This window comes from Hippoglossus hippoglossus, unplaced genomic scaffold (assembly GCF_009819705.1).
Source record: "Hippoglossus hippoglossus isolate fHipHip1 unplaced genomic scaffold, fHipHip1.pri scaffold_89_arrow_ctg1, whole genome shotgun sequence".
Lineage (NCBI taxonomy): Eukaryota > Metazoa > Chordata > Actinopteri > Pleuronectiformes > Pleuronectidae > Hippoglossus > Hippoglossus hippoglossus.
This window is the reverse complement of record NW_022986841.1, coordinates 10,254-23,959: the sequence shown is the minus strand read 5'-3', so window position 1 is coordinate 23,959 and position 13,706 is coordinate 10,254. Positions and strand designations below refer to the sequence as shown.

Sequence of the window (13,706 nt, the reverse complement as noted above, 5' to 3'; positions counted from 1 at the left end):
GGTTCAAAACGGATCGTGTGTGGCACAAACAAGTCAAAAACCTTTGCGTTCTTAAAACTCTAAACTAAATTATAAAATAGTAAAAGTGGGAATTGAGGAGTAAAGTAAGATATGTATTCAGGTTTACTTGTAAATACATATACTTATATTTTAGGAGAATTACATAGTGGAAATCAGAAGAGAGGGATATATACATTTAACTATTTTCCTTCTCGAACTACATTTTCTCCATAACTTTTACCTTTCTGTATGCCTCCACTGCATTTCCAAATTTGTATAACTCCAAGAGGCAGCTTTATATGAGAAAACGGGAGAAAGAAAAATAGAAAAAGAGAGAGGAAAAGAGAGAATGAAAAAAAAAGAAAGAGCAAGAGAAGAGGACAGAAATAGTTGAGGGTGTGTAGGCCCGGCTCTGACCACTGGCATGCATGAGGAAGCAGCCTCCATTCCACCGGCCAGCGGATGGTTTAGAGACACTACAGAGCTCACAGCTCAGCAGCCCACATGCAAGTCGGCTGGCTCTCCCCACCCTCGGCTATTCTGGGCCTCTCTGCCACTGTGGTGGCTTTCACTCGGCAACCGCACAAATAAAGCCTGCGAGAGAAAAACATGGGAAATTGAAGCTTCGGGCGAGGAGGGGAGGAATATGCATTGTTTACCGTGTGCTGTGCCACTGTTTTTTCAGCTGAATTACGGGACTGCGGCATCGCCAAGACAAAGACATCTCGCTGCTGTTTACAATGTGTTGGCATCAGCATCAGCAGTTCAACATGTTTTAAAGCATAATTTCAGTTTATTATAACTTGGATTTCACCCTTTGTTGTTTTGGCTGTCACTTCTATCAGTTATGATAACATTACTAACCACAAGCAGTGCTAAGATCTGGCATGTATGGCAATATCACAACAATTAAATCTGACTGGACAAGGTAATCCAAAAGCAAGTGACTAAATCAATAGATTAGCCAGTTTATCTCAATCTTATTATCTGGAAATGAAACCAAATGTCAGTACACAAACTATTAGTACTTTTGTTGCAATAAACTGCAACTATAGCAAGTTTGGTAGATCTAAGTCGAACCAGGAACAAGATTTGATCAAACATAAAGTTTGTTTAAAACCTGGTGAGCTAGTGGGCGCCCTATATACCTTCTGCAGCAGCCGCAGGTTCGATTCTGACCCGTCCCTTTGCAACGTGTCTTCCCCACTGTCTCTCAACATTTCATGCTGATGCTGTCCTGTCGATAAAGGCAAAATGCACAAAAAATATGTAAAGACATAACGTATGAAGTGGCTTGATTTTGATAATATTGTAATCGTGAAATATTGTTTAATAGTATGAAAATACATTCATTGTTTAAGTCTCTTTTGATTGTGCATGGGAAAAAGTCTTCTGGGACTTTGAATCTTCCATCCATCCATTATCCATATTACTTGTCCTTTGAGGGTATCCTTTGTATTTTATTTTTGTATTTCTCTTTGTTATTATTCATTGTAAAGCACTGTGGATGTTTTAAATGTGCTTCATAGATAAAATTGACTTGACTTAAATAAACAGGTCTGTTTCAAGTGTCATGATCCTCTGAGGGTTCAAAATACTACAAGTGTTGGACAAGTTACTTAAAAACTGTAATAGATTACACTGAAAACAACATTCTTATTCAGCAGCAAAATCACTTGTGACTTTACTTTTGTTTCTCATCCTGGTCTTCACAAGTTGTTCTAATTTTCTCTCTTTCTCGTTTTTCACTAGTTTATGTTTCTCCTCATTGGGGCCACCCCAGAAAGCCTACAGATGTCAGGCAATGATGCAGCACTTCTGACCTTCTTGTGGCCCGCACAAAATTGACGTGAGTTAAGTTTCCCACTTTTAACACAGCAAATGTGGCCCAAATATCCCAAAACAAATGTGGGCCTTTTTTGGCAAACATGCAGTGTTTTAGGCAAGGTGATAATGGATGTGAACCTAAAGCGGCCCATGTGGTAAATGGTGAATATGGCCCAAATAGCACAAAACTAATTCAGGCCACATTTAGTTAACATGTGGCATTGCTGTGGTTTACTTGTGGCCGAGATCTGACTAACATCAGGAGCGGCCCGCCAAAGTGCCATCATTCCATGTGGTTTGTGAGTTGGATGACAGTGTTGCAGTGGGACAATGTGGGCCAAAATAATTTTGCAATGTTGGGTTTGATGGTGAAATTATACTTATCAAGTGTCTTGTAATTTATTGGTGAATCCTACGGTGCAACTTTTATAATTCTTAGTTGTGCTGTTGCCTCATATGACCACACTGTAGCATCTGTTTTTTATCCTCTCTCACAAATCACCCCACAATGGCAATATCCGTGTACACTGTTTATTGACGATGTAGCATTAAATTTGCAATGATAAATGTTACATTACAGTATAATATTACAACAAAATTGAAGTTAAAGGAACAAAGTTTAATACCTGTAACGTCATGAGCGGCAATGTTTGAAATCTTCCATACAACGGCACGCAGATTTATTCTGTTGCGCTTCCATGAAATGTTGGATTTCTTATCCTCGTAATTCTTCCTGCATCTTTGACCGTCTCGTGTTTTCGAAAGAACACAAATGTTTCCTCTGTGTGGCCTCACTGCTCGCAGACAATACGAGTCTGTGCTGGAAGCTGAAGCACTTCATTGTGTCATGGACAATAAAGCATCTTCTAAACCTCCTACTGAACTTTCAGTAACTTGATGACACAACCTCGCCGAAGTTTGCTTTATGAGAATGACTTCACCCTCGCCTGTTTTAAAGAGGTCAGTCAGCTCTGCTTACAGGAGATTTACCTCCTACATTGTACCCCCATGTCCCATCAGGATGGAAAAAGATATTTCACTGATGAGAATTAAAAGTAGTCTGTGACAGCTTATAGTACAGACAGTATTTCTCAGTCTATGAGTGAATTCACTTTTATTTACTGGACACGTACTGGTTCCCCCCTTTGAGAAATCATTCAACATTGATCAAAAGAAAATGAAGAAAGAACAAACACAACCGGCTTCTCTTTGAAGCTGCAGGACGTTCTGCAGCAGCGTCTCCTGCGGCCGCTACAGACTCGGAGCTGCTTGTTTTTCTCTCGCTGTCTTTTAGTTTATGTTTGTTGTAAGTTGCAACTGGTATTGAGAACACAGACTTTAACCAGACGTGTTGGAGGCATTGATACGTGAATGGCATTGTTGGTCTGTTGATCAACCACTTTGGTCCAGAGAATATCTCACAGTTATTTGATAGATTTGTGCACACATTCATAAGTCACAGAACTAAAATCGGGTATCATGTTCAGTAGAACTTTAAAATATACGACTAATCATCATTAATCATATCCATCAGCATCAGCTCTACTTTGTGTCTGGTGCTAATTACTGACATTAGCATTTAGCTCAAAGGACCATTGTGCCTATAAGTTCGACCATAGCTCAAGACTTGTAATCTTATCTCTGATTAACATTAGTTACTATTTAGTTAAAATGAAGGTCTTGTTAGAGGCCCCAGTACAGGGGTCCAGGACCAGCTCTCTTTTTTAAATGCCTAGAGCCTATGGCCCTAGAGAATATTATTCTTATAAGACTGATGAAGCTGGTGGCGAGGAAGCACACCTACATTCTAACTGCCGACATCTAAGGGCCTATCCCGCTTCCACTGAGTAGCCTCTCTTTTAATCAGATACATCAATCAGTCACACCCGCTAACAGCAGCTCTCCTCTCATAGATCTGAGCTCTTGGTTAATTGCTAGGATTTAGTTTAGAGGCCCAGTAAGGTCAAAAGGATCTGTTTGATTTATTGGCTAAAGTAACCTTTAAGAACCATCAACGATGTTAAACACACATTTCAAAAGGAGTTTGAGTGTCTTGGAAGACACACAACTTCTCTTTAAATACAATTTGTAATTGTTATTGATCAGTTATTATACAGTATTCATCCTGTGATTTATGATATGGGAGAGAGATTTCAGAGAGACAGTGTATACTGTGTATATTTGCCAGTGTATAAGGTTCACACGCCTATAAATCTAATTCAGCAGACTTAATAACTTTTTAAATATCACTTAAAAACGCATTTTTTATAGATGTGCTTTCTCATTTTGGGGTCTGAAGTTATCTACTTTTTTTGGTTTGATTGGTTTTATGTCTTGAAAGGTGCTATATAAATAAAGAAAATAGAAATAAATGACGTGAAAGTTAAATAAGTAATTATCATTGTTATTACTATCCGGAGACTGCTGCTTCTGTTGAATAGTATTCCTATTATTGCTATAATAGTTCCTATTTTTCTGACCGCCCCACCTGAATCAATGAGTCTTGTTTGGCAATAGTGAATTATGCCAGAGCAGAGCAGACGTAACGCAACTACCCTTATAGACATGACTCAGGCTTTCCTCACCTTCATATACAGCAATGCAGCCTGGGTAATATGTCTGGTACCACCGACAAACACAGACTGTGTTTAGAAGCAGATTATCTTGATCTTTGGTTTATTCCACCCCAAACCACAAGGAGCTATTGCGTCTTGGCCGATGCTGATGACTGATGGAGCAATATCTCTGCTTGTAGTGCATAATGTTTAAAATCCCACCTGTGCTCCTCAGCCTCACTTCATCCCCACAGGAGGATCTCAATACTTATTCCTTAGTCGCCACCTGGTGGTCATGCTGTGTTTGCAACAAAAAAGTGTCTTTCATTATGTGGCCCATCAGGACTTAAATGCTGAAGAATGATGATGAGAGAGGTCATTAAGGTGGCCTTCATTGAGTTTACCTTAAAAATCAGCCCACTGTTTATTTTTCCAACTAAATGATGTGGGAACACTGATATATCTCAGATAAGATAAATTGTATAAGCTGGTGTGTTGACTTAGTGGCAGAGGACTTGGGGGCCTGACCAAAGTTCAAGGGATGTGTTTGTGTTGTTTTTTCTTGTTTTTAATGTTTGGCAACCTTGTGCTTTCACCAAATGTTCCAGTTTCAACTTTCATTTTTATTGTGAGGGACAAAGATCTCTTAAAATCTGCGAGTTGTGTAAAGGATGTGTATCTCCTTTTGGAGGAATGCGTCATGTCTGATGACATGACTAATTATACATGCAGAGGAGGTCAGAGAGGAAGGAAGAGGTCGTTAACCAAGATGTTCCTGATGTAATCTTCCTGCCTTCAGACTTTCCCAGCATTCACCACTCTGTCGCTCTAATCACTCTTTGAGCTGTGCTAGGTTGTAGCTGATGAATGTCAAAGTGCACTCAACATATGATCAGTGAGGCAATGTAAGGCAGTCTGTACTCTAAGAGCTAGTTGACCCAAAAGAACAGAAACATTTCTGATGCTATGTATCACCCAGTTTAATGGCCCACTGAACAACACTGTTATAGCTTCTTTTTTATTCTTGCTTAAATTGTGGGTTTGATTTAATGTATGTACAATAAACAATAAATCCATTAATCCAAAACAGCTATTTGTTGATATATAAATATCCCCAAAATATTTCATTGAAAAGCATTTTGCCATGTTAAAATTTACAGAAAAATCTGCATGAATATAAACTAAAAAGAACATATGGGTAATATATATTGGAATGAGCATATACAGCATGTATATGATATTCCACAGGTAGGGAACCTTTGGTCTCTGGGCCAGAGACAATTCATTAATACAAAAAAGCCAGTGAGAACAATCTGACCAAAAGTAATAAAAGAAAAATACAAAAATATCCCTCAACAGAAATGACTTTGTTCTGCAAGAAAATGAAATGGTAAAATTTCGAATCATGTCATATAAACCCTGGTAGATATAGTGACTGTTGTTTTTATAATTTCCTATCATCACTCACTTACATCCTTTACATCCTTTACATTTTTTACAATAGTCAAACTATTTTACATTTATTTTATTTACAGCATTTTTACTCATACTCATTTACTTTATTATTTACTATATGTGATCAAACCAATGAATGAACCAATCAATGTGAGCCTGGGAACTCAGTGCACTCTGCTGAGGTCTTTTATTTTTTTTAAGGGATGTGCAGCGAGGCCATGAAATAATGGAGTCAGATACCATAGATGAAAACAGGAAGTACCACAGGTGGTGGCAGGAAGTACCCACCAGAAGAAAAGACTGGATCTCAGCACTTCAAATAGCTGAGATTAGCAATTTAAGAAACAGCTCAGCAGTTTGAAAAAACCCTGTCTCAGCAGTTCAATGTTATATCATTACAAAAGGAACCAATCCGATAATAGATGGGTGGAGACTCCACAAGAATCTCACCCTATAAAAGAGGATGTTCTCGCAGATTTCCTCGGTCTGTCCGGACAGGCTTGGGTTTATTTTGGTTGTTGTCCGATATAACCTCTTAAACTCCATTGCAATGCACTGTGGATGATCCCAATGGCTTTCTTTCTTCAACGTGCTTTTCTGACTCCAGTGAACTCTGAAACAGCAGTACTTGGACACATACAGTGTTGGAGCAGGACCCAGGGTTTTTCTGGTCCAGCCCTGGGTCACTGCGACATTGCCAGGAGAGACGGTAGGCAGATCCTGTGACCTGGGTGAACCTGCCTGTGCTTCAGAACAACTTTAAGCAGAAGCCATTTTTTTCTGCCTAAAATGGATTGTGCCTGAGTGAAGGCCCAGACACCTCCCAGGTCAAAAGGTATCAAGGCCTATCCCTCCTCTAAAGAACCTAGCTAAAATAAATAATTTGTTAGCTGTTTTGACCCCAAAACAACAGGTAGGTGTGGTGGCTAGAGTAAATAAAAGACTGAAGATACACCGAGCAGGCCCAGTATAAGCAGGGCCAGTTAGCACCTCTACCTTGGATGAAAGACTGAGAGGGACCAATGGCGAGTGTGCAGGTGCATCAGGGAACAGAAAGCAAACTGTGGAACGACCCTCGGCAGAATTCATGGACTATAAGTGAACTGCTACCGCACATCCAAATATAACAATAAATAAGCCTGGTGTATAAATATAATAAATAGTCTAGGCATATTAATATATAAGCATAATACCATAAAATAAGAAATGAGAAAATATATAACAATGAAGAATATTGAAAAACTAGGTAAGAAAGAAATATATTCATGGTGAAAAAAAACGCAGAGATCACCACCAAGGAAACAAACAATGCAAAACCAGAATATAGATCAAAAGCAGAAGTCAAACCCCAGTGCATTCTGCATGGCCAGTAAATCCACTTCCATTTCAAAGTGAAATAAATCCCTTCATAACTGGACATTTCCCACTGACAAAAAAAGTAGAAGAACCAAAATCACTCTGACACTAAGAGAAAGAAGCACAAGTCATAAGAAAAAAGGAAGAGGAAACAGACTCAAGGAAAAAAAAGGAAAAACAGGCTGGAAAGAAAGGCTGAGCGGTGGAGAGAGAGCACGGACCTAGAAGATTATGACAGCGAGATTGAATCAAGCTCAGTGAGACATGGCCCCAGTGGTATCACCATAAACAGAGGAAGTGAACAAACAGCTGGCTAATAAATTAACTCAGCTGTAGCTAGGAGGGCGGACTGAAACACAAGACAAGAGCCAAAATACATGCTCCGATGGTGGCTGTAATACAGGCTCAAACTTCACCTGTAGTGACAGTGATCCCCTGGAACACCGCAAGCCACAGTCCAAACACAGTACCCCTAAAGGGACTGAACATATAGCCACATGTGACCCTGCACCCACAGCCATGCCACTCATTCATGTGAATGCAACCAAGTGGCAACTATCATCCAAACACAAGGAAGAGGAAGAGCAATGACTGCCCCTCCATCTCCAGTTTGTAAATCTGGAGATGGAGGGGCCCGCTCGCATATCAATATGGAAGTTCTCAATCCCAGCCACAACTGAACAAACCCCCCCCCGAGAAGAATCAATGGGCAGCAAGGTCATTTGAACACAGACTGTCAATAGGTGTGCCCAGAAAAGCCTGAAATGGAGACTATGACACCAATCGTCTCATCACAGCCTCACAATGAGCACAACATAGTTAAAATCCAAGAATATTCTTCCACGGTGGACACAGCTGCAACCAAATCCTGAATTGGGAAGAACTTCAAACCTCTCCTCTCCAGCTCGTCTTTGAAGACCATAGGCTTCTTTGAGAAAACAAAAAGAATACCCCTCATAAAGACCACTTTTGCTGGGAGGCATTTTTGTCCGCTTGTTTTTGCTAACATCACATGCACACAAAATGACCTCCACATAGACTTTCCTGAACAGCCACCTCAGACAATGATGCCTGAAGCATGGTGTGTGCCACAATGGCTGTGTGCAACGCATGATGGCAATGCCGTGATCTGCTGCGTCTCGCAGCATTTGATGTTCACACGGGCAGTCAGAGCAGTGGGTGAGACTCCAAGTGGGTAAAGCTGATGAGCCCATTTTGTCATTGCACTGTACTCTCATGTATGGTGAGAACCAAAGTTACAGAGACTGTGAAACAGTTTGGGAAGAACTAATCAACACAGAACCATTCCTCATCATGAATGAAAATACGGCATATACAAAGGAGCACAAGGTGCAGCTGCAGCAGCAAAGCTTCCGGAAAAACTTCAGGATTTCTGATAGCAGAAGAGTATGAGTCTCATGAACAAGGCCCCATGGTGAAAGCTGCGTTGCAGGTACAGGAATGAAAGCCCACTGATAATAAATTAATTACTTAATCAGTATTCACTTTTCAAAAAACTTCCTCACAGAAGATGGGGCACCCAGTAACCCTTATACACGTCCCATCAGTTACATGCGCTGCTCACTCGTCCACGATTTGTGTGAACACAGGCCAGAAAAACAAGCAATATTCTAAGCTGGTGTTGCCGGTGGATGGCGCTCCATGTGACTGCTTTCAAGACACTGAAATTTGAATCTGCGCTCGCAAAGATTTACCCAACCAACCAATCTTGGCAGATGTCACACTGTCTGTAGGTGGCTCTTGTTTTCGTGAAGTAACATATATAATATATATTCAGGATATAGTTGTCCAGCTAAACTATGATGGAGCCACTTTTACCACAGGCTAGACAAAGAAAATTGATCAGCCATGCTCCGCCCAACTCACTGAAATTGAGGCTTTAACTGCTGCATTTAAACTAACTGCAGGTAAACATGTTAATGTATACACTGATCCTGCATATGTCTATGAAGTATGTCATATTCACTCAAACATTTGGAAACAGAGATTTTGACAGAGCAGCCGGCACACCAGTGATGCATGGGTAAGCCATTTACCATCTGTTAAAGCTAAGCAACTCCCCACAGTGGTGGCAATCATCAAATGTTGTGCAAATCAGAAAACAGACACCCTCATAGCCAAGGGTAACAATTTTGCTGAAGAGGCTGCAAAACAGGAAACAACAGGTGTCAATAATTGAAGCTCCGGTTTGGGCTCAAGAACCCACACTTCAGGCTCTGTACAACCAGGTTCTTCCGGATGATGAAGTGGAGAGTGCAGCCCATGGTTATTTTCTCAAAGATGGCATGTTGGTGAGAAAACGAGTTCCCCAGGGGGACTGTTTTATGGGGGATGAAACTTTACAAATTGTTCTGCCCTCTAGTGGAAGACTCGCTGTACTTCAGGCTGCTCATGATGGCGCTGCAGGTCATTTAGGGGTAAGAATGATATGATAGAGTAAGGAGACATTTTTACTGGCCTCTTTTGAAAAGAGACATTTCTGCTTTCATCAAAACTTGCCACATATGTCAATTGACGGGAAAACCCAATCAGATAATTAAGCCTGCCCCTCTGTATACCATTCCAGTTGCTGAAAAAACATTTGAGCATCTGATCATTGACTGCGTTGGTCCCTTGCCACACTTCAAAGTTGGTAGTAAGTTTTTGTTTACATTGATGTGTTAGGCTACGGGCTATCCTGCTTTTGCGCATGTCCTCAATCTATCCTCTATCCTCTATCCTCAATCATCTTGGTCGTGACTTTAGTTTTTGCGTTCAAAAATAATACAAAAGATCCTAGTTCCAAAAGGCAAAAGAAAATACACACACTTAAAAGTTATTATTAACAGTGTTAGGTTTCTGTTAATATGTGCCCTTATACTGAAGGGTTAGGGTTAGCCTAACCCTAACCCTCTATGCTTTATTATGAAATGACTGGAGCGTGCGTGTAATAGGTTGTAAATGCTATGCATTTAGTTTTTATTTTAACAGATACCCCCCCTATTTTTTGAAAGACAACTGAACTATTCTAACAGTTTCACATGACAATTATACTCCACATCAGTAGGTGGTGCTGTTGGTACAGCGGTGGATCCTGAAGGGAGACCGTAAGCACAGGCTCAGCACATGCGCAGCTCATAATAAGTGAGTTCAGTCTGAGAAAGACGCTAAACTTAGTCTCCTCCCTTCTTAAATCCACAGACTATATCTATGTATCCATTGGTTATGCAGCGCTCCCTAGCCTGTGTAACCCTTGCTGCCGGTCCAGATTTCCCCTAGGTCTGGCGCCGGTAACATGCGCAAAATAAAGGGAATCGCTTCCGGGTTCAAGTAAACACAGATGACGGCTGCGTGTGTTATTCCTCCGTGAAACAAGGATATCGGTGCCCGGTTACTCAACCCTTAATGATGGCAACCCTAACAGGTTATAGGCCCATGAGGGAACGTGGAAACCGATGGAACCGTTTATGATTCGACGGAGATGAAAAGAATTACGAGCTGTGGGAAACAAAGTTTTTGGGCCACATGCGACTTCTCGGACCGAGAGCGACCATCTTGGATATGGAGGACGATACATGACTTACCTATAAATAAATAAATGTATAAATAAATACATAAATAAATAAGGAAATAAATAAATACAAAAATGTATAAATAAATGTCTTAAATATATTGCCACATTTATTTATTTCTGTATTTCTGTGTCCGTATGCTAATGAGAAAGGCGGGCCTAACCTCAGTCTCATGCAGGATTGGTCACAGGAGTGTGGTGATCCAGTCCTACTACTTCTGCCTTTCAATGCTGACTGGTGTCCAGTAGCTGTTTGCAGTGTTGAGCCAGTTCACACTTACAATTAACTAGTTCAAGTTCAGAGGATTAGTTTAGGTTATTTTTTATTGGGATGAGTTAGGTGTCGGTAGTCCTGAATATGAGCGTCACGTCTCGTGTTGTACTGAGCACAAGGAGAGAGCAGAGAGGAGGAGGAAACAGAAACTCCAGCTCGGTACAAACCACCTGCAGCTTCTCTGATCATGAAGCAGCTGATCACTGAGCAGATGTGAACAGAGAAACTCTGTGTTTTCACCGTTTCCACTGTTCTACAAAGTCACCGAGCGGCTGCTTCACGGTGACGAGCTCTGATTCTCACTGCGTGTGTCTCTGAACGAGTGAGTGACCACTTCCCCGGGGCCTGTGTGTATGTGTGTGTGTGTTGCTCAGTTGACCACTCCTGTTCGAGACTGAGGTTGGGACCTCCTACCTCATTTACATATGGACACATAAATACAGAAATAAATAAATGTGGAAATAAATTTAAGACATTTCTTCATTTACTTCTGTATTTATTTTCACATTTATTTATTTATTTCCACATTTATTTATTTCTGTATATCTGTGTCCATATGTAAATGAGGTAGGGGGCCCTGACTTCAGTCTCGGGCAGGAATGGTCAACTGAGTGATCCAGACAGAAGTAATCTATTCCTAGCGAATCTTCCTTGTATAGTAGTTAGCAAACTAGCGTTACATGTAATGGCTTCAACCGGGAGACCGCTGGCAGACCTGCTGCGGGATGTGGCTAATCAGCTTGAGAACTGTGAGTTTCTTTTGTTTATTTCTGTAAACAGTATAACTAACAGTTATGTCCAACTTTTGCCAATGTATTGTATTACACTGAATTAGCCACCCATGTGGTGATCATCACTTTGGTATTTTTTGTGCAGCGCCGGGTACCGGTAGCGTGCCAAATTCATCCACGCCGTCCCGTAATATGACACCAAGACACCCAGTGGACGGTAAGTTTCTGCAGTAAACAGTTTGTGAGGCTAAATCCCATCTGTGGACTAAGTTAAGATGCTGGTGATGAATGATTTGTTCAGTCATGCAAAGTCCATCACATTCCTGTTAAGTGTGCGATGCTAACGTTAACCAAGATAGCGTTAGTTAGCTTTCATTTGTAAGACTTGTCACTTCTCTTGATCCTAGCCGAGGTGTCAAGACTGTTTGGTCCATATACCCATGGAGGGAGAAGCTCGACAAGGCGGCGAACCCTTGGTGTGCCCACACTCTCCTCTTACACTCATTCCTTCTGCTGTGTCGAGAATAAAAGTGCCGACATTGTCCCCAACCGATTCGCCAAAGAGAGACTTGCTTCTGCAGGGTTAGGGGAAAAAGTCTGACATTTCAAGGTATGTTAGGCATCATGATGAGGATTGACACAATTTTATCCAATAAATAAAATGCAATTACCTTAAAAACATTAAGGATCTTTTAGACCAGTTATTTGCATTATTTTTCCTTTTCAGGTAGTCAAACAAATCTGAATGAATTTAGAAAATTTATTTTAGAGGCCTATCCCAAACTCAGACAAGGGGGTGGATTTGAGTTGCTCCGAATTGCTGGAACTACAAGAAGTCGCCAACTGATCCTCATCCCGTGTCCCAATGAGGGCTACCATGTGAGACATTTGAAAGATCCACAAAACCAGATTGGTCATGCTATTATTTTCATTCGACCACTCCAAAGGAACCTGGATCTCGAGCAAGTAAGTTCCTCCCTTTTAATACTGCTGTTCTTCCCTAAAATGCAGACTGTAAAATATTTCTTGTATTGAATCTTAAAATGATCTGTTTTTTACAGGTATGTCAACCAGAATGCAACAATGGGCTGGTTGGACCACCTGAGAAATGTATCACTTGTGGAGAGGAGTTTCCTTTTTCACAAATCAAAGCTCATAGTGATGAATGCATGAGGTACTGCCCTACAGAACTAAAACATATCATTTGTCAAGCACACTGCATGTGTAGTCATATATTTGACATGACCCATTTGGCTGTGTGAGTCATCCAACAAGTGTAAAGCATCCTGACTGTTGTGTGTGTATGTAGGATAAACAATTATAGCTATAAATGTATAAGAACACAATAGATGAGCTCTTTCTATACCAACCATCCTGTTTGTGTCTATCCATATTTTTCTGTCTTCAATAAGACAAACAAATGTGGTGGACACTGGATGTGCCTGCTCCAGAGATAATTGATCTTGATCCCATTGAGGAGAGAAGCTTCTCTGGTTTGTTACATATTTTGAACATTACATAAAATATTTCAATGAATAGTTGCGCTCACATATCAATTGACCCAATATTAATTTGAAAATTTGTAAATCTATTTTTTAGATTGGAAAATTGCCACCAATTCCAAAGAGGCAGCAAGGACATTCAAAGAAGACATTTTGAGTCAGCATGCAACCAGGAAAGCACTGAGTCTTACTATGGATCTTGGAGACAGTGCAGAGGACAGGGAAAGGGCAATCCTTTCTTTTTATAAGATGGCTAATGTTGAGTGGGCCTGCCCCTTGACATGCACCCTTAAGGGTATTGGTAACATACAACTTACTAACCTACTTACAAATGATCAAATCCTATTTCCTGTTAACTGAAGTCTGTGCTGTGTGTTTGCTTTTTCAGGAGATGCAGCAATTGGCGATGGTGTGACTCGCCATTTCTTTGCAACC

At 40.7% G+C, this 13,706-nt stretch overlaps 1 long non-coding RNA gene across 1 annotated transcript; it reads left to right on the top strand.

The window, feature by feature from the left end:
- Positions 1–13,207: 13,207 nt before the first annotated feature.
- LOC117759061 lies at positions 13,208–13,706 on the top strand. The gene is made up of 3 exons (XR_004613423.1): positions 13,208–13,262; positions 13,369–13,566; positions 13,660–13,706. It is a non-coding gene; the product is annotated as an uncharacterized LOC117759061 (long non-coding RNA).